We start from the raw sequence: 19,362 nt of genomic DNA, 5'->3' as shown, positions 1-19,362 counted from the left end.
ACACTAGTGGCGAGGTTGATTGGCCACCTGATCCTCCACCTGAAGAGGGTGATCTTTCCGACGACTAGGTATGCCTGAAATCCTTATTATTACCTTCAATGAGGACATTGAAAATTTTAAGTTTGGGGGTGATAATGTAAGGATTAGTAGTGTGTGTGTCCATATAGATTCATATAGATTCATATTACATGTTTAGTTGTAGTTCATTCATATTTTTGCATGATTGTTCATTTAGGACATATTTGTTGTTTTTATGTGATTTCATATAGTTACATTTGCATGCATATTTAGCATGATCCTTTAAGATGAACTATGATATTTGATAAGTTAATGTTGATTTGAGTGTGGTGATGATGAATAGAGGGATGTTTAAGTCTTAATGAATTGATTTGCATGCCAGCAACAAATATTTTCACAAAGTCTTATAGGGTTGCTTCTGATCTAGATCATGATCATACTTGTTTGTTGTTGAGATTTAATCACTTGGTTATATTTAGAATTTGTGATATTCTCGTAATGACGTAAAAACACTGATTTTTTTTATATGGAGAAAAACTTGGATTTCATTGCTAGTTGTTGTAAGGCTAGGCGTCAAATGGCTAGTAGCCAGCTCATATTTTTATGAGTAGTCTAGGGTTGAATGAGATGGAGTGAAACACACTCATTCAGAAATTATTGAAAAAAAGAAAAAAAAAAGAACGAAAAGAGGAAAAAAAAAGAAAAAAAGTATGTGTTTATGCATAATTGATCAAGAGTGAGCTCTTTAATACTCGAGTTATTAAGTTCTAGGGGACTTTATGCCTAGTGACCTAAGGCTTTTATAGTCTGGGATCCGCTAACCTAACGCTCGCTACATGGGTATTATTGTATAAGTCTTTTGGGACCTCATTCATTGCACGGTCAAATAAACATCTTTGTTATGTGTTCAAAAATAGTGTGCATCCTTGTATAACTCTAGTAGAAAGGAGGTGTTGTGAGTCATAATGTGTTTATTGTCTATTCTGTTTATAAACTTTTGATTGTTTCGATGATAGATAAGTTATGGTTATTGATCTAGTATCGAGAGATATCTGTTAAGCATTCCACACACGCACGTTTCTAGTTTGTGAGTTGGTTTATGGGATTTATTCAAACTCTGTTTCAAGTCATTGCATTCTTAGAGGCATTGGCTTATTCATTTGGTTATGGTTATTCTGAGGGGATCGATTGCATTATCATTTAGTTGAATTCACGTAGTTGCATTCATGCATTAGGTTTGTTTTATAGTTTTGAGTCTGTTTATGCTTGAGGACAATCATCGATTCAAGTTTGGGGGTGTGATAAGTGGATTTTATATCCACTTGGAATGCTTCATTACAAGCTTAAATTGGTGTTTTGGACTCAAGTTGTTGGTATTTTGATGTATTTTTGTGTTATTACATTTCAGGTATCAGTTATATGAAGAAAAGAGCTTTTAAAGGAAATAGGATAAAAAGTGATCAGATTTGCAAGCCAAGGCCATTGTCAATTTGTAGAGAATCTCGTTAGCTTCACGTGGGCAGTTGAATCACCTAATTCTGACGAGTAGAACTCAAGTTATGGCCAAAACAAGATTCATCAAAAAAATTTTCAGACAGGAGCTGAGCGCCCGCCCAGGAGAGCTGAGCGGCCGCCCAGGAGAGCTGAGCGCCCGTCCAGAGAGCTGAGCGGCCGCCCAAGGCGTGGCTGGTCGCTGATTTCGCTGAAAAAGCCTTTTTTGAGTGGAATTTGACGATTTTAAAGGTCCGGGTCCACTAGGGGTGTATATATACTTAAAAAAAGGGTTTTTATCATCCGGGAAGATTGGGATACCAAGGAGAAGACCTAGAAGCACAGAACAACTCTTAAAAAGAAGATCTTGTTTTCAACTTATAATTCTTTGAATTAGTTGTAACTTTGGATGCTCGTTTTCGTTCTTGTTGAACCTAGATCTCGTTTATTCGTACTTTAATTATTATTCAGTTTATTAAGACCTTGTTTTATACCATGCTTTCATTAGAACCCATGGTGATGATGAGTTTGATTATGGGCTAATCGTTGTCATGGGGTTCTAGCGGATTTACTTATGGATTTCAATAGTTAATTGTTTTGATATCTTGGTGTGTGGTGATTGATTGATATCCTAGTATTGGTTGTGCTTCTTATGTGTGTAGCTAACATATAAGATATTGTGTTAATCTCTATTGAAACGACAGTGAATATTGAGATTTAGAACTTGCCATGCTAGCATAGGTTTATGTATTTGTATGCATGATTAGTAGGTAACTCTAACCGTCTTACTTGTCCTATGTAATCATTATGGATAACTTGGGCTTAAACCGTTATGTTGTCAAATTCTATAGACATATACGGTCTCAGTATAATTGGTGCCTATTTAGCTTCTATCTCTTTTGTGGATGTCTGGTAGAATGGTACTCGTGCAACAAAAGTTGGCGTTTATCAGTTTCGTGTTATCTGATTAGTGTTATCACCATCACATGCTAAGGTTAAGAACAATAAGGCTATTGAATAAAGTATTTAGTGAAGTTAGAATCCCATGTTTGTTATATATAGTAATTCAACCTCAATTCTCTTAGTTAATGTTATTTAGTATAATCTCTTAGTTTAATAAGAATCCAATTTGTTATTTGTCATAGCATTGAGCAATAACCATACATTGTTGCATAGGTGCATAAATTGAACTTAACCTAAACCAGTCTCTGTGGGAACGAATCTGATTTATATCTTATACTACTTGCGAACGTGTATACTTGCATGAATATTAGCGCGTGTTTTCGCCCTAACAACTGGGTCTTACAATTCCTCTATCCAGAAGATCTTACAGTTGTATTACCCACTCCTTCATTTCAACTGGTGCCATTCGATATAGAGCTTTCGAAACCGATTTCGTACCTGGTGCTAAATCAATAGTAAACTCGATTTCTCGATCCGTCGGTAATCTTGGAAGTTCATTTGGAAAAACGTCAGGAAATTCACACACAACTGGAATACCTTCTATCCTCGAACTTCCCTTTTCAGTATCCCACACATAATCTAAATAAACTTTACATCCTTGTCGTAACAATCATTTAGTCTGCATTATTGTCAGGAATTTCTTTCTCTATTTTCACCCCTAAACATTACCATTGCATTATCCGTAGTTCGCAATTTCACTTTCTTATTCGCACAATTGATCTGAGCATTACTACTGGCTAACCAATCCATTCCCAGAATAACATCAAACTCTCCTAACTTGAAAGGTATCAAGTCGATTGAGAAATGATGTCATGCTATTTCGATATTACATTCGGGACATACTCGATCTACAGGAACTTGATCGTCATTCGCTAATTTTATAATTAACGTCTCGCCCAACCGTTGAATTTCACAACATATCTTATCAATAAACTCTTCAGAAATAAAAGATCTTGTGGCTCCAAAATCAATCAATACTTTTGCATCTACTGAATTCACAGAAAGCGTACCTGCAATCACACCAGGACTCTGCACAGTTTCTTTCACCGTCATATTAAAAGTTCTCGCTCTAGGCTGATTGGGCTGTGGTGGTGGAGGTAATGCTAACACTTTCAAAACACTAGCTGCAATTGCTGGTTCTTTACAATCTCTGGCAACATGCTCTTTCCTCCCACACTGGAAGCAAGTAACTTCTGTTCTCCCTGCTAGACATTCATTGGAATAGTGTCCTTTCTGTTTGCACTTGAAGTGTAACGGCCTCAACCCCGAGTCAGGAGTTGATGTCACTAACAAAATTAAACTACAACTATAATACAACCAACTTACTTTTATTTCAATATAAACAACTCTTCCACAAGATCTTTTCCAGGTTCAAGTATAATTTAGGTTATACACTTATTACAATCCAACTTATTGAAAGCAACCTGTCATAACTATTATTCTACAGCAACTCACATACCACACTTGGTCTGACACAACCCACTCAGAGGAGTTCAATACAGGAGGAACTGGAAACTGGCCCTTACCGAGACATCAACATCTCTTAGGCATCTGCAATGCGAAAATATACAAACATATTTGCAAGAGTGAGCGATCAATCGCTCAGCATTACCACTATATGAATACTAGTTAAAACAGTTTATAATAAACAATTGTAGGAACATAAATCACAACTTGTTAGTAGAAAACAAGTAAAACAAGCATAAATAGATGAAAACTGATGAACTGTTGAAAACTGGATCTCAATAGCTAGTATGCCCTATAAAACATTTCATTAATTGTGTTGTGTAAATACCAGAGTTAAATTTTAGCATGCTAATTTCATTTTCAAATCTTCCGTCCCATCACAGGACCCAATAAAACCATTTGTTCCGTTATGGGAACCATAAAACTTGTCCCATCACAGGACCTATAAAACTTGTTCCTCTCCGGGAACCTCAAAATCACTTGCTCAGATATAAAAGTATTGGATGATCCCTGGTGAAACAGCTGATCAGGCTATCTCCATATGATAACTCTATCTTGGCTATCATATGAAAACTTGTTCCGGAACTCGGAGACTAGCTAGGTCCCTGTCACGCTGGGCTGGTGGTTATAATAGGGTGCACAACCACTTCACCTCTTACGCTAACTTCCAGGCCGTTACGGGCCTCCTGCGCACACTCATCCAATTATCTGATCATTCTTATCCAGTTTTCCAAATCACTTACCTATCTCTTGTCAAAATAATTATATCACAACACACTTTCCAAAACATTTCCATTTTATTCAAAATTTAGAGATAGGCATTTTTCGAAGTTACTTTTCCCCCAAAACACGAGTTAACAAAATAATTTAAAATCCAGGGAATACGTAACTTAAATCGTTCTGTTTCATCACAAGAATAAAACAACTGTATATTCATATATGTTGAACCATAAAAGAATGGTCAGGGGTACTTGCCTCAATACGCTTTAACAATAATTTCTGACTGGCTTTGCACCGACCGGGATGCTAAGGATTTCGACTGGTACCTACAGGAACCGAAATACCCTAAATTAGACGTCCGAATATGCTTGACTACCCTCGCTAACAATCTACCCATACGTTAACAAACCCGACTCGAAACATTCTCAATATAATAATACACGTGTCAATTAGGGTTCACGTCCTTGAAAGTCGGTTCGGTGTTCATTTTCAAAAAATAGGTATATTTGTCATTTTACGAAATTAGGGTTATCAGTTTCGCAAAGTATTCCATTCCATCACAACACATAATCAGGTTTTGTACAAAATAGTTACATATAACCGATTGACGTTCTGATAGTCATCGGGTACGGCCTCGTATTTCCGTAATTAAATTTTCCCGGAAATCGGGCATCACCTCCTTTGATTATCGGCTAACCCGTCGAACATCCCGACGTCAAAACAATCACAACCACAATCAATCGCAATCCAAAACCCAACCACCGATTTTAGTTAACAACGTCAATTCGCCAATTCACTAATATCAATTAAATATAATTATTAATCATTATTATTCGTATTTACGCTTTAATTCGTATTTTATATTTTAAATTGTAGGACTAAAAAATATTCATCATAGCCCACCGTCGGCTCGCCGATGCTCATTGCCGACGGCGGTGAAATCGCGGGTACCCGATTAAAGTCGGGTTTCCAACACATATTTCACCGATATAACTTCAAATAATTAAAATAATTAGTCGAATAATCAACACGATTTCATTCGAATATTTCCTGAATAATTCAATTAAATCAGATAAACCAATTAACACCACATCATTGAAACAGAGGTAACAGAACCGCAACAAGCCAACATACAAACCCCTTCACCACGCATCACCGCCTCGCCGGAGATAGCGAGGGGCGGCGGCGAAATAAGGGAAAATAGAGCAATGACAAAAATGAAACGAGGGATATGGGCACGCGCCTATACACACATGTATAAACACGACACACCGTGACCAAAAGAAATGGATCGAAAAAATAGCAGGAGTGGCCGGAAAAATGAGAAACGGCCGGGAAAACAGAGGCGGTACCACTCACCTAAACCGAAGGAATAAACTGGGAAGAAAAGGATAAGGAGGGATCGAAGGAGAGGAATCGAGAGACAGCAGGAAAGTAGAGAGAGAGGGCTGAGATAGAGAGAGATGAGAGACGGGGGGTTACAGGGGAGGGTTTTATTTATTTTTTTATCCCCAACACGTACTCTGGAATACCCGCAAAACACGAAACACGTATATTTAAACGGGAAAATTATGAGTAAAATAATTCTAATATTTTACCAAAATAACTTTAAAATTAGCACAATAATTAACAATTAACTAAACAAAAATTTTAAATATTTTTAAATCAATTTTAAAACGTGCACTGGATCCTTATTTTACAAATAAACGAAATAACGCGCGGGTCAAATAAATCCTAAAAATCTCCAAAATAATTTTAAAATTCCCGGAATATTCCAAACTTAATAAAGTACAAATTTCATAATTTTCAAAATATTTCTGAATTTAATACTGAATTTACAATAAAATACAATCAGAAAATCATTCAGGACTAAATAATTAATGAATTATTGATTTCCAAATTTTATAAACTCCTAAAAATAATAAATAAATTATAAAGCAATAAAATGATTTTTAGAGACAATCCAAATATTTATGAAAATATATTTTGAATAAAATCACCTTTAACTATAAAACAAAATAACACATTAAAACATTTAACAACTTGAGTACAAATGCATCAATTCAAAGCTTATTATAGCATAAATAAGTGTCATAAATGCCACTCAATATACCCCCAAACTTGAATCGATGCTTGTCCTCAAGCATAAACAAACTCAAAGAACAAGAAACAAAAATGCATGAATGCAACTATATGAATGCAACGATCCCAATAGAATAAGTCAACCAATCAACAAGCAACATATCAACAAATGCAGTTACTCGCATGAAGATCAATCAAATCATACAAATCAACTTACAAACTAGAGACGTGCGTGTGTGAAGATGCTTACAGATATACTATCGCAACTAGATCAATAATTATGACTCACTACTCATCAAGGCAATCGTAAGGTTATAAATAAAATAAAAAGTTAGACTCAAAATAATTTATAACACTTCAATTCTTATATTGGAGTTTTATACGGATTCATGCTTTTATTTACAACAAAATAACACAAGTATGATTATTTGATTGTGCAATGAGTGAGGTCCACAAAAGACTTATACAATAGCACCCATGTAGCGAGCGTTAGGTTAACGGATCCCAGATCATAAAAGCCTTAGGTCACTAGACATAAAGTCCCCTAAGAACTTAATAACTCGAGTACTAAAGAGCCCACTCATGATCAATTATACATAACACTTATTTTTTTTTCTTTTTTTTTCTTTTCACAATTTCTGAATGAGTGCGTTTCGCTCCATCTCATTCAAACCCTAGACTACTCATAAAAATACGAGCCAACTACTAGCCATTTGACACCTAGCCACACAACTAGCAATAAAATCCAATTTCTCTAATTTTTAAATATCCATGCCTTTTATTATTAAGAGAATACCCAAGATTCTAAATATAAACAAATGATTAAACCTCGACAAATCAACAAACCATGATCATGATCTAGCACTCTAGCAACCTATAAGACTTAGTGAAATAAAAGTGTTTCTAGCATGCAAATTAACTTAATATGACTTAACATATCTAAACACGACATCACTACACTAGCATCAATATCGCAAGTCGATCGGAAAAATTATCTAAGGGATCATGTTATAATGCAAATGCATGAAACTACATGAACAAAATATCATAAAACTACCAAAATAAAAAAAACTACATGGAAAAACATGCAACTATATGAACTAAACTATCATGAACATGCAACTATATGAGACTCACACAAACATATTCCTTCAACTACTACCCCCAAACTTAAAATATTCACTGTCCTCAGTGTAGGTAATAGTAAGGAATCAGGCATACCTACTCTGTATCAGAATCCTCACCCTCAAGGGGTGGAGTATCAGGCGTGTCAGGAGGCGGATACACAGAGTCCTCACCAAATACTGGCCATTGAATGTCAACTCCGGTGGCTCTAAATGCAGTCCCAAGTAGATAAGATCGCAATTTCTCAAAACTGCAGACAATAGCCAAAAGTTCTTTCTCTGTAGTAGTGTAATTCAGTTAAGCACCATTTAGAGTCCTACTAGCGTAGTAGACCACATGAAATATATTGTTCTTTCTCTGCCCAAGAACTGCTCTAAGTGCGTAGTCACTTGCATCACACATCATCTCAAAAGGCTCATTCCAATCACGTGCAGTTATGACAGGTGCCGTGATTAAACTCTTCTTCAATGTCTCAAAAGCTACAAGGCACTCGTCATCAAATTTAAAAGGAACATCTTTCTCTAACAGACTACACAAAGGCTTTGAAATTTTCAAGAAATCTTTGATGAAACGCCTGTAGAAACCCGCATGACCAAGAAAACTGCGAATTCCCTTAACAGAAATTGGTGGAGGAAGATTCTCAATGACCCCCACCTTGGCCTTGTCCACCTCTAGGCCTTTATTATAAACCTTGTGCTCGAGAATAATGCCCTGATGCACCATAAAATGACATTTCTCCCAATTGAGAACCAGATTAGTCTCAACACATCTCTTGAGAACGTGTCCCAGATTCTGCAAGAATTCATCAAAAGAATTGCCAAAGACTGAGAAGTCGTCCATGAACACCTCCATATTCTGGCCATTATACATCTCTGAAATGTGGCTGGTGCACCACACATAACAAAAGAAACTCGTCTGAAGGGGAAAGTACCAAATGGACAAGTGAAGGTAGTCTTCTCCTGATCTTCTGGAGCGATACAAATCTGATTGTAACCCAAATAACCATCAAGAAGACAGTAATACTCATGACCGGCCAACATGTCAAGCATCTGATCAATGAAGGGCAATGGGAAGTGGTCCTTCCTAGTGGCTTTGTGCAGCTTCCGATAGTCCATACAGACTCTCCACCCCGTGACTGTCCTTGTCAGAATAAGCTCATTCTTCTCATTTGCTACCACGGTAATTCCACCTTTCTTTGGTACATATTGAACTGGGCTTACCCATGAACTGTCAGAGATAAGATAGATAATCCCTGCATCTAGCCATTTCAGAATTTCCTTCTTCACTACTTCCTTCATGATAGGATGAAGTCTTCTTTGCTGCTCGACTGTAGGCTTGCTACCTTCCTCTAGCAAAATTTTATACATACAATAAGAAGGGCTGATCCCCTTGATATCTGCAATAGTCCATCCAATTGCCGATTTGAACTCTCTCAGAATCCTCAAAAGCTTTTCCTCATCAGTACCTGAAAGGTCAGATGCAATAATAACAGGCGGAGTAGATACATCACATAAAAACTAATACCTCAAATGCTCAAGTAAAGGCTTAAGTTCAAGAGAGGGGGCTTTCTCAATAGAAGGCTTGAGGCATTTAGGAGCTTTGTTCAATTCCTCCATTGCAAGAGATTCAAAAGGCATATCAATCTTCCTCTTCCAGGGAGAAGCATTCAAATACTGTAATTGCTCTTCACCTTCATCATCTTCACTATCTGAATTCCCCAATAAGGCTTTTTCTAAGGCATCAAACCTTATCAATTGATCAAGTTCCGATGTGACCACCGAATCAACCAACTTAACTTTTAAGCACTTCTCATTATCAGTATGAAGTTTCATAGCATTGAACACATTAAAAGTCACATCCTGATCCAGCACTCGCATTGTCAACTCACCCTTCTGCACATCTATCAAGGTCTGGCCAGTGGCTAATAAAGGTCTTCCTAAGATTATGAGAATCTTCTTATCCTCCTCGAAATCAAAAATTACAAAATCAGCAGGAAAGATGAGTTTTTCAACCTTGACCAAGACATCTTCCACAATACCTCGCGGATATGTAATAAAACGGTCGGCCAACTGCAAGGTCATATATGTTGGTTTGGGATCAGGTAAGTCCAACTGCTTGAAGATTGACAAGGGCATCAGATTGATGCTAGCTCCCAAGTCACATAAGCATATGTCAAAAGACACTTTTCTAATAGTACATGGAATAGTGAAGCTTCCTGGATCTTTAAGCTTCAGAGGTAACTTCTGCTGCAGCACAACACTGCATTCCTCCGTGAGAGTGACAGTCTCTAAATCATCTAGCTTCACCTTCCAAGAGAGAATACCTTTCGTAAAACTTGCATAACTAGACATCTGCTCGAGAGCCTCGATGAAAGGTATGTTGATATGAAGTTTCTTGAACACCTCCAGAAACTTCTCAAATTGCTTGTCCAGCTTTTTCTTTTGCAACTGCCTAGGAAAAGGTGGTGGAGGATAGATCTGTTTCTCCCTTATATTACCCTCAGGCGGAGTGTGCTCAACAGTAGTATTCCTTGGTGCCACTTCTTCATCCTGCTGCTTTGCTTCTTTCTCAGCCCCAACTTCTTCAGTTAACTCTTGAGTTTGTTCGGGATTCGCAACCTTCCCAGACCTCAAAGTGATTGCCTTTAACTGCTCCTTAGCTTCCCTCTTTCCTGGCACTTCAGTGTCACTAGGCAATGTACCAGGTTGACGATTTAGCAAGGCATTGGCAATTTGCCCAATTTGATTTTCCAAGGTCTTGATAGAAACAGCTTGACTCTTGCACATAAGCTTTAACTCCTCTAATTAAGATTTTTCATTAGCTTGTTGCAGCTGGAGTTGTTTTCTTGGTGCATACTGCGGTTGCTGAAAACCAAGGGGTTGTACTGCTTAGCTGGATACTGCTGAAAAGGCTGTTGAATCGCATTCTAAGCTTTGCTCCAACTGAAATTAAGATGATTGCGGTTATTAGGATGATAGGTGGCTGGAACAGGTTGCTGCGATCGCTGGAAGTTGCTCACGAGCTGAGCTGATTCACTAGAAATTGTGCACTAATCAGTCTCATGGGCACCAACACAAAGCTAACAGGCACTAGTGATTTGATTAACTCCATAATTCGCGAAGGTGTCCACCTTCATCGTCAAAGCCTTAAGTTAGGCAGCGATAGCAGTTGCTGCATCCAACTCCAGAATTCCTGCTACTTTTCCCTAAGTTAGTCTCTGGGAAGGATTCTGGTACTCATTAGCAACCATCAGTTCAATAAGTTCATAAGCTTCATCGGAGCTCTTAGCCCACTCCTCCTGATGCTGCATCAAGCATGGATATAAAATTAGCACCCAATCCATTATAGAAATAGTTGATAATCATCCAATCAGGCATGCCATGGTGTGGGCACTTCCTTAGCATCTCCTTATATCGATCCCAAGCCTCACACAGAGACTCTCCAGTTTGCTACGCAAATTGGGTAAGAGCATTCCTGATTACAACAGTCTTCGCCATGGGGAAGAATTTAGTGAGAAACTTTTGAGCAAGATCTTCCCAAGTGGTGATAGACCCTGCTGGTAGAGAATGCAACCATCACTTAGCTTTGTCCCTTAGAGAGAATGGGGAGAGTCGCAGCTTGATAGCATCTTCAGTCACATCATTGAACTTAAAAGTGTCGCAGATCTCGATGAAATCCCTGATGCGCATGTTGGGGTCTTCAGGTGGAGAACCCCCAAACTGAACTGAGTTTTGTATCATCTGGATCGTGCTTGACTTGATCTCAAAAGTGTTAGCCCTGATGGCTGGTCTGATGATGCTAGACTAAATGTCATTAATCTTAGGCTTAAAATAATCCATCAAAGCCTTCGGATTTTCTGCTTGATCACCCATAGCTACTACAATTGGCTCTTCAACTTTCTCTTCTTCCTCTAACTTCTCTTTATCCTCAAAAACTTCCCTACTAACTACCATAAGTTCTTCCTCGGCTTTATCCAGTGTTCTCTTGCGAGTACGCGAACGTGTATGCATACACCCTCGCTAGAGTACCTGAAACCAGACAAGGAACAAATAAGTAACAATGTCCGAGTCAATGAACTTTAACGACCATTGATGGAAAGCACATAAACTATAAATTAAAACTGCAGTCCCCGGCAGCGGCGCCAAAAACTTGTTAGTCGCTAAACATGCGCTAATAATACACGCAAGTATACGAGTTCGCAAGTAGTATATAATCTTTTCTAGTTCATTCCCACAGAGACTGTATTGGTTAACTGTTTAATTTATGCACCTAAGCAATAATGTATGGTTATTATCCAATGCTAAGACGATAACAAATTGAGATTGTTTATAACTAAGAATTAACTAATAATTATGACTACGAGAATAAGATTGACTGAATTAATATATATGATGTTAGGTCACACACACTGTAGAAGGGGGTTGAATACAGTGTTTACTACAATCAAATCGAATATAAGAACTCAAGTAACAGAAAACAGATTTTATTCAACCCAATAAACTCTGTTACAATATGGAACTGTCCTCTCTCAGTGATGAACAAATTATCATGAGAGCTGCTAGGGTTACAAAGAATAATAACTTCGATAATGATAACACTTATAGTGTAAACCCTATGCTTGTGTTTATATACTACACAATTACAAGATAAGTTCTAATTAATATGGAATATAATTCTTCTTCCTAAAATATATCAACTAGTTATCTTTTCTTCCAAGTATTCTATTATTATTCCTTCTTCATGCATATTTCTTTCTGTCTTAGTCTCGATCTTCTTTCCTTTCAATCAGCCGCCTGCCTTATCTGAAAGTCATCTTAAGTCCTGATATTATCTCCTGATAAATATCTTCTGATAACTTAAGTTCTGATAACTTAAGTTCTGATTTCCAGTTAAGTACTGATTTGTCCTGTTAGGTAAGATCTGAAAACTAAACACAAATCATATTACACATAATATTATCAAATATATCTAATAACAACTTCAGTCTGTATATATTTCAGAATATAACAACTTCAGCTTTACCATCTTTAACTTCTGATAACAACTTCAGTCTGTATATATTTCAGAATATAAGCAGTTGTAGATCTTTGACTTGGCTTCAATTTCTGATCTCTTTGATATCAGGAGTTGTTCTGAGATAGTTCTTCAACAAACATCTCTCAGCATATTCAAGTTCATTGACCATCCTCCTTTTAGCATTTATCAATTCAGCTGTATCTTCACCAGTTTGAAAAATAGCTGCTTTGAGATCATTTATCTTAGCTTTTCTTATCTCCTGATCTAGTCTGATCAGATATGCTTTGTCAGACTCTAAATTGAATTTCATAGCCTTATAACCCAGAAAAGTAGTTATGATCTTAGCAGAGTTAGGCTTCATTTCGACAATATCACCTTTGTGATCTCTGTACTTGGGACAGTATGTGCTGTCAAACTTTACAGAATAAAGCTTCTTCTGTCTTTGAATTTGAGACTTTAAATAACCTGCATCACTAACTGTTAATCTGTCTTTCACTTGAAGTAGGAATAGAAAATGTTCCAGTTCCTCAAAATACTTCAGTGGTATAGCATTCTGCCTAATATGGTATACCCTTCAATCTGTCATAAAATATAACAAGATATGTTCTTTAAAAAAGGTATGGTAAACCATTTGTACAGATTCAAGTCAATTCAATCTTTCAGGAGTTGCTCCAACACCTGGTTCACTTAAGGAAGTTAGATCATTGGTAGTGTTATGTACTCTTCTTTCATCAGAACTACCCAATCTAGATTTATCTCTTGCTTCCTTTCCTGTTACAACTATTGCTTCAAAACCACTTGTTGCAGTCTTCAAAGGTTGAGCCTGTTTAGCTTTGGTGAATCCTGGTAGGAGTATCTTTGAAGGTTTAACATGAGCAATGTCAGAGGCTTCCTTTTCCTTATCTTCTGATATCAAGCCAACTTGAGCTATGTCAGAGGTTGCTTGCTTTACTGTCATATCAGAACTTACTACATCTTGACTCTGAACAACATGAGGCATGTCAGAGGTTGGTTGAAAAATCTTCTTATACATCAGAGTAAGATTAACATCTTCTTCATCATCAGTTATTTCTTCATCCATGACTGGTATATAAACCTTTACAGTTTCATCAACTTTTTCTTTGCCCTTAGACCTTGGATCAATTTCCACTTGTGATTTGGCTTTGATTGCCTCATAATTTGTTCTTTCCTTTATCATAATACCCTTAGGTTTTGGAAATTTCTTTTCAACAACAGAAGCTTTAGATTTTATCTTGACACCTTCTGCTTTGAGTCTAGCTTCTTCTTACTTTAGACTCTCAAAGTCCATTCATGGATTGTCTTTAAGAAATAACTCCTTTGAAATTTCTTCATCAAGTTCTAGATGTTCACCAGAACTTATCCTTTTACCAGTATCAGAATTTATTCTTCTCCCAGTATCAGAACTTGTTCCTTGACTTGTAATTCTAGCTTTACTTGATGAAAATCCTTTGCCTTGACCTTGACCTCTACCCTTGTTAGAGTTTCCCTGGTCATCATTTCCATCATCCTTTCCCTTCAGTGTCTGAATTGATTTGCATTTGGACTTAATCACTTTCTCCCCCTTTTTGGCATCAGCAGGTAAAAGAAGAGAGACAAGCAATTCCACTGAGGATTAGATCTCATTGAGTTAAATTAGGTGAGAAGCTTGATTCTTTAGAATTTCATCAATTTGAGTTTGTTGCTTCTCCTGAGTTTTCTCAATGTAGGCAATTCTGTCAAAGGCTGGCTTGAAAAATCTGTTCTTTTCAAGTTTCACATTCATATCTTGCTGGATCAAAGTTTCTTGAATTTTATTTACCTTGGAATGAGTTGTCGAGTGTTGACCTTAAAGGTGTCTAGTACTCAATGCAGTAACTCTCAGCTGTGCCTTGAAATCATCATTTATCAGCATTTCATCAGCTTTTTCCAGATGCTCAGCAAGAATCTTTTCAGAAGGAACAAAACTAACTGTGTTCCATTCCTCAGTCCACTCTTTTCCTCTAGGAGTTTCACTCCAAGGTACTGGTGCTTCCTTAACAAACTTCTTGATTAGATCAGCTTTATGAACTGTTTGTTGAGGTGCATGTCCTGATGGACCAGCTGCATCAGCATATAAATTAGCAGCAGCTTCACCAGTAGTTTCTTCATTGGCAGCATCAGAACTTGTAAATCCTGCAGTATCAGCATCCTCTGATAAAATAGCAGTATGTGAGGCTATAGAGGTTTCAACATCATCCTCTAAATTCTGATCTGCAGCCAGGTTCTGATCAACATCCAAAATTGATGTTGTTGGTGGAGTGAGTTGAATTGGTGGAGCTTCCAAGTACAAAACCTCAGGCACAATCAAGTTATGAATATCAATTTCAGCACTTGTACCTGGTTCTTCAGTATGTACTGGATCAACTATAGGTGACATAGGAGGTGTAGGAATTCTGTCTTGAGCAGTTTCTTGTTGTGCAGAAGGAAGTGATTCAATAACAATTGGTTCTGTTGAGATCAGAGATTCCTGATCCCCTTCCTTCGCTGCTTCCACTACATCCTCTGAATCTGAACCCTGTCAGCTCTCTGTTTCTTTAACTTATTCAAAGGTGGAGACACTGTAGGAGCTTTATCATCGGAATTTAACTTTCTAAGCCTTTTGAGGGGCCTAGAACTCCCAGTTACAGTATCTTTCTGAGAAGAAACCTTCTCAGCTTTTACAACAATAGGTTCTGTTATGGGAACCTGTTTCTCAGTTATTTCCTGAAATCAACAGAATTAAATCAAAACATTCATCACAAAATAAAACTAAAAATCGATGAAGTAAAGATTAATAAGTTGTAATTAAACATGCACAGTCACATAATTTTAGAAACAAAGAACAAATCTTGCAATTAAAGAAAATTTCATTGATATATCAGATGATTACATTTGATGAAATTTAGCAATTACATGCAAAAATTACAAGATAGTCCTATTCTACGATACTTAACATCAACAACCTTAGTCCTAGTCTAAGAAGACCTAACGACTAACTTCTTCTGCTGCTGACGAAGAGCACTGCAAGACGGATGATCCGTTCTTGCTGACGGAGAGCTTCTCTCCTTTCCTCTTCTAACCTATCAAGATGGAGGTGATACTCCATTGATAAGAACAAGAGTTCTGTGTGAACCTCTTGTGGAACTGAGTTCCAAAGGTCGTCAGGAATGGCGGTGACATGCCACTCCTGTTGCCAATCATCACAACTCAACTCGATGTTAAAGGTTTCATAGTTCAGGAACAAGTTGACACAAACCATTTTTGTTGATGAGAATAAAAAGAGAGCGGGTTTATGAGAAAATGAAAGATGTATTGGCTGAAATGAATAGTCGGTTTAAATAGGCAATAGAATACCAAGGGACGCGAGGAATGGGCGACAATTATAAGTAAAAATAATGACCCCTCGACTCCCTAGACTGATATGTAATAATAACAGTCAGTAAAAGATCTAAAGCCAGAGTTAATGGGCACGGGATATAATAATAATTACTGTGCGCTTGCAGTTTTTCAAGACATACACGCTAACCACTAACACATAATGACTATGACTGTTTTATCTCACATTAACCAAAATTCTGTAAAAATATTATCGTTCAAGTAATGACCAAAAATAAATCAAGTAAATAAGTACTTCCACGTCAGCATCAAAACTTGATTATTATCAGGATTTAAAAGTCATCAGAATATGGCTCCTTAACTCGAAAAGTGAATGTGTATTCCTGTAATTCTTTACACAAATACTGATATGGTTTTATCAGAACTTAATCATTAGAACTTCCATCAGAACTTCTCCTCAGAATTTATGCAATCTGACACATAGACTATTCATTTAAAACAACATTTATCACCACAGTAATTTTTATCATTCATATGGAGTGTAAGTGTGTATATTAAGCTAAATATCAGATAAAGAGTAAAGTCTGATTCACTTCAGTACATCTTAGAAATAAGGCATAACTAAGAACCGTACTCAAAATCTGTCATTATTCTGAAGCCTACTATTGAATGAGTTCATGCACGAGTCCACCTCAACTGTTTTGTGCTCATTTTATGCATCTTTTAAAATTCCATTTTACAGTGGCTTCTCAGTGTAAGTGAGTCACGACTGCTTATCAGAATTTATGCTGTTATCAAAGTATTTCTCCAGTAATCATAGAGTGTGAAAAGTCACCAAGAAAATTTTATTTTGCTTTTCTAATGCATATTACTTAATACCAGCAATGCACTTGGGTCTTCCCTTCCACATTTTTACTCTAGATCTCAAAGGAGTACCTGATATTTATTTCTTTTCTTTTGATAAGTGAGGCTTATCAGCACTTAGTACATCCATCAGATTTACTAACATCAGAACTTAGCAGATAAGAATCATTATTCTAGTTTTTGACTTAGTAATAAGATACACAAAGTAAACTTAACTAAGCTCAATATCAGAATTTGCTTGTGTTAAAAGATTTCCACATAAACAATTACTTCAAATATGGGATCTTTAGTATATTAAAGACTACTAGGCCAGCATCTAGCACAGTTATCTTCATTGGATTGAATAGTCACAGAAACATTCATATCACTATCAGAGTTTAGAAATTCACATCAGACAACAATCAACACTTAAGCAAATTTCAATTTAAGCACATAATACACAAATATAGTAATATCTATAAATACTGATCATAAAGTCTGATGTATCAGAACATAAACTAAGAAGATTAGGAGAAAGAACCTGAAACCATTCCAAGTTCATTTACCAATCTTGTAAAAGTAGCTTCACACAGTGGTTTTGTGAAGATATCTGCTAGTTGTTGATCTGTTGGAACAAAATGCAATTCCACTGTACCTTCATCCACATGTTCCCCTATGAAGTGGTACCTAATGCTGATGTGCTTTATCATTGAGTGTTGAATTAGATTACCTGTCATCACAATAGCACTTTGATTATCACAGTAAATAGGGATTTTAGAAAATTCTAACCCATAATCCAGTAACTGATTCTACATCCAAAGAATCTGTGCACAACAGCTTCCTGCAGCAATGTATTCTGCTTCTGCAGTTGATGTGGAAATTGACTTCTGTTTCTTGCTAAACCAAGAAACCAATCTGCCTCCAAGAAATTGGCAGCTTCCACTTTTGCTTTTCCTGTCAATCTTGCATCCTACAAAATCTGCATCTGAGTAACCTATTAGCTTAAAGTCTGATTCTCTAGGATACCACAATCCCAGATCAGTTGTACCCTTAAGGTACTTGAAAATTCTTTTCACAGCTGTTAAGTGAGGTTCTCTTGGATCTGTTTGAAATCTTGCACAAAGACAGGCAGCATACATGATATCAGGTCTACTTGCAGTTAGATAGAGTAGTGAACCAATCATACCTCTGTAATCAGTAATATCTACTGATTTACCGGTATCCTTATCCAACTTTGTTGCAGTGGCCATAGGAGTGGATGCACTTGAACAATCTTGCATTCCAAATTTCTTCAACAAATTTATGGTGTACTTAGATTGACAAATAAAAGTTCCTTTTTCATTCTGCTTGACTTGAAGGCCCAGAAAATAGTTAAGTTCTCCCATCATACTCATTTGATATCTTGACTGCATCAACTTGGCAAACTTCTTACAAAGTCTGTCATTTGTAGAACCAAAAATGATATCATCAACATATATTTGCACCAAAAGTAAGTCCTTTCCATGGTTGAGGTAGAACAGTGTTTTGTCAATAGCCCCTCTATTAAATCCACTTTCCAGAAGAAACTGAGCTAAAGTCTCATACCATGCTCTTGGAGCTTGCTTAAGGCCATAAAGTGCTTTATCAAGCCTGTAGACATGTGGGAAATTTGGAATCTACAAAGCCTGGAGGTTGTTCAACATATACTTCCTCTTCCAATTCTCCATTAAAAAAGCACTTTTCACATCCATTTGAAAGACTTTAAACTTCTTGTGAGCAGCATAAGCCAAAAATATCCTTATGACTTCCAATCTAGCAACTGGTGCAAATGTTTCATCATATCAATTCCCTCCTGTTGAGAGTATCCTTTTGCAACCAACCTTGCTTTGTTCCTTGTAATTATGTCATCACTGTCAGTTTTGTTTCTGAACACCCACTTTGTACCAACAACAGACCCGTTCTTTGGTCTTGGTACTAGGGTCCATACTTTATTTCTTTCAAATTCATTTAAGTCTTCCTGCATTGCTTGCACCCAATCAGCATCTTGAAAAGCTTCTTCCACTTTCTTTGGTTCAGTCTGAGATAGAAAAGAATGATAGAGACATTCATTTGATGTAGCTGTTCTAGTTCTAACACCTGCATCAGGATTTCCAATAATTAAGTCAGGTGTATGTGCTTTAGTCCACTTCCTTGTAGATGGAAGGTTATCTCTAGAACTGGATGCTCCCTCATGATCCATGCTATCTCCATCAACATTTTCTGATGCTCTGTAACACCCCCAGATCCGGGGTCGGGGATCCGGGT

The 19,362-nt window shown here is 37.0% G+C and overlaps 1 non-coding gene across 1 annotated transcript; it reads left to right on the top strand.

The window, feature by feature from the left end:
- The first annotated feature begins 11,241 nt into the window (after positions 1-11,241).
- LOC141670239 (small nucleolar RNA R71) lies at positions 11,242-11,348 on the top strand. The gene has a single exon (XR_012554479.1). It is a non-coding gene; the product is annotated as a small nucleolar RNA R71 (small nucleolar RNA).
- The last annotated feature ends 8,014 nt before the right edge of the window (positions 11,349-19,362 follow it).

This window comes from Apium graveolens, chromosome 6 (assembly GCF_009905375.1).
Source record: "Apium graveolens cultivar Ventura chromosome 6, ASM990537v1, whole genome shotgun sequence".
Taxonomy (NCBI): domain Eukaryota; kingdom Viridiplantae; phylum Streptophyta; class Magnoliopsida; order Apiales; family Apiaceae; genus Apium; species Apium graveolens.
This window is presented reverse-complemented; position numbering and strand designations above follow the sequence as displayed.